This window comes from Podarcis bocagei (assembly GCF_964188305.1).
Source record: "Podarcis bocagei genome assembly, chromosome: 4".
In the NCBI taxonomy this organism is placed as follows: domain Eukaryota; kingdom Metazoa; phylum Chordata; class Lepidosauria; order Squamata; family Lacertidae; genus Podarcis; species Podarcis bocagei.
Window position 1 is genome coordinate 25,900,467 of NC_138128.1, and position 3,122 is coordinate 25,903,588.

At 47.3% G+C, this 3,122-nt stretch overlaps 1 pseudogene across 1 annotated transcript; it reads right to left on the reverse strand.

Annotated features, from left to right (window-relative positions):
- Window positions 1–386: 386 nt before the first annotated feature.
- On the reverse strand, window positions 387–1,065 carry LOC308585493 (small ribosomal subunit protein mS38-like; annotated as a pseudogene). Its single transcript has one exon. The product of its transcript is annotated as a small ribosomal subunit protein mS38-like (transcript).
- Between the last annotated feature and the right edge of the window lie 2,057 nt (window positions 1,066–3,122).

Consider the following 3,122-nt stretch of genomic DNA (forward strand, 5'->3'; position numbering starts at 1 on the left):
TGAAGGAAAGACTCAGGCTTCCCACCATGCAAGAAATAATTCAATTACTATTATTTGGTGCAGAGCTTAATGCCCACAAGGATCATTAGCTTTCCATTTGATTTTCTGCACACTGTGACCATCATTCAGCTATTCAACCACCTAATTATTAAACTTTGCATATTAAAGAAATGCACACATCACCAGAGATGGCTATGTTGGCTGAGCATGTATAGATTTCCATTTGTTTGTTGGGTGTGTATCTTTATTATTATTATTATTATTATTATTATTATTATTATTATTATTATTATTATTATTATTATTAATTTTATTTCTATTTTTTCCCCTTTAAATACTGCTTAATTTAAAAAAAAACCTCATGGAGACATCAATCGGACTTCTTGAGATATATCTTGGGTGTTGTCCATCCCTCAGGAGCCTTCCTCAGTCCAGCTCTCCTCCAGACGCGTTCCAGATATCATTCAAACCTTTTTTGTTTCCTCCGGCGCCGACCTTCCATGACCTTCTTCCGCAAAAACTTTGTCCGCTTCATCAGCTTCCTGTACTTGTGTCTGTTCATCTTCCTTCTCTGGATCTTCAGAATGGATCTTCTTGCATTCCATTTTGCCCCGGTTCAGCTCGCCTCCTCCCTCCTCACTGTCATCCTCAGCCTCTGCATCCCAGGAAGATGTGGGGAGGCCATACTGATGGTTGGGTTCATAGCCTAGCTTCTCACAAACATTGACAGCGCCTCCACCTTTAGGGAGGACATACTGGACCATCAGCCAGCTTTCAAGGGGGGAGATCGACATCTTCCTTGGCACCAGGATTTCTTCCAGCTCAGGGTCCAACGCGTACCACTGCTGGGGTTGGGCTCCATTTCTGTTTGGGAGAAGTGTGCTGTAATTTGTGGAAGCAGCAAGTCTAGGAACTAGAAGCGAGATGGTTGATCTCAACAGAAAGTGTTCTGCAAACCAAGAGGCCCTCGCTATCTGAGACGTCAGTCGTGGTAGCAGCATACAGGAGGACCACTCATCCACACGGGCTTACCTTTCCATTCACGATGATCTTTGAATGATCTTTATTTTTATTTGATTTATTTGATAATGTTTGTGAGTCACTACCTTGTTAAAAAAACAAAAACACCAACACACTAGTGTAATTCCCATAATGCACATAAAACATAAAAGAACAACATTAAACTGCCAATATCATAATGCCATTATATCTGTGGTGCGACCACATTTGGAAGGACAGTTCTGGTTGCCTCGCCTTCGAAAGGATATTGTAGAGAACGTGAAGGAGCCTCTCCACTCCCATCGTTCTGCCCGGACACTGAGATCCAGCTCCGAGGGCCTTCTGACGGTTCCCTCACTGTGAGAAGCGAAGTTACAGGAAGCCAGGCAGAGGGCCTTCTCGGTGGTGGCGCCTGCCCTGTGGAATGCTCTTCCGTCAGATGTCAAGAAAATAAACAACTATCTGACTTTTAGAAGACATCTGAAGGCAGCTCTATTTAGGGATGTTTTTAATGTTTGATGTTCTATTGTGTTTTTAATATTCTGTTAGGAGCCACCCAGAGTGGCTGGGGAAACCCAGCCAGATGGGTAGGGTATAAAATAATAATAATAATAATGGCAACCAGAATGATAAAGGGGATTGAGCAACTCCCCTGTGAAGAAAGGTTGCAGTGGTGTAGTGTGGGGGGTGCAGGGGGGGCCGGCCGCACCGGGCACAACATCTGGGGGGGGCGCGCTCGCCGCCTCCGGAGTCGCCGAAGAGCCTCGGGCGCAGGCTGTAGCAGAGCCCCATGTCTCGGGGAACCGACGAGCTGGCAGCGGCTCTCAGCGCTCGCCGCGGTCCCCGCATGTCAGGGCCACGGAGGGCGCGCCAGGCAGCCCCTCCTCACAGCCCCGCCGCTGCTGCTGCAGCTGCTGGGCCATGTTGCATTTTCCTCGCCTCTGTGCCCTCCTCCGGGCAAGCGGCGTCGTTTGGGCTGCAGCGCCAGCGGCAACTCGCCTCAGATCACCTGACACGGACCCGCCGCCGCCGCCGTGGCTACCTTACCGTAAATACCCCAGCCCAGGCAGCAGCAAGAAGAAGCTGGCAGCTGCGGCAGGTTAGGGGTTAGGGGGCGCAAATTACTTGCCTTGCCCCGGGTGCTGACAACCCACGCTACGCCGCTGAAAGGTTGGAATATCTGAGGTGCTTTAGAAAATGCAGGTTAGAGGATATACAATGAAAGAGGTGTATAAACTTAAGAATGATGTGGAGAAAGTAGCTAGAGCAATGTTTTCCTCACTCCGCCATAACACTAGAACTTGGGAACATCCAAGAAAGTTGAATTTTGGAAGATTCAGGAAAGGCAAGAGAAAGAACTTCTTATGCACACAGTGCATAAATAAGCTTCCACAGGAGGTAGTAATGGCCACCAACTTGGATGACTTTAAAAGAGGATTTTATACATACATTGTTTTATTTATATGCCCCCAAGCTTTGCTAAATCCCCTCAGCTGGCTTTGCTCAACCATTTCCTGACAGATAACACAAACCTAACAAATTAATGCTTGCGAAGGGTTGGGAACGAAAGGACACATTTACAATGGATTGGTTGTGCCTTTATTTGTGAAGAAAGCTACAAAGGATGCAGCAGAACCACAAAATTTCCAACTAATGTAGTTTTAAACTATAATTTATTTGTTTGCATAAGTGACTGGAATTAGTGTTGATCTAAGGGGTGCTAGCCTCAATCTCACCTCTTGGGGAGCGGAGCAGGAAGTTTTGCTTGTCTTACTGCTCTTTGATGATCAGTAACATGAAAATTCTGGTGCTGGAGGAGACTCTTGAGAGTCCCATGGACTGCAAGAAGATCAAACCTATCCATTCTGAAGGAAATCAGCCCTGGGTGGTCACTGGAAGGACAGATCCTGAAGCTGAGGCTCCAATACTTTGGCCACCTCATGAGAAGAGAAGACTCCCTGGAAAAGACCCTGATGTTGGGAAAGATTGAGGGCACAAGGAGAAGGGGACGACAGAGGACGAGATGGTTGGACAGTGTTCTCGAAGCTACCAGCATGAGTTTGACCAAACTGCAGGAGGCAGTGGAAGACAGAAGTGCCTGGCGTGCTCTGGTCCATGGGGTC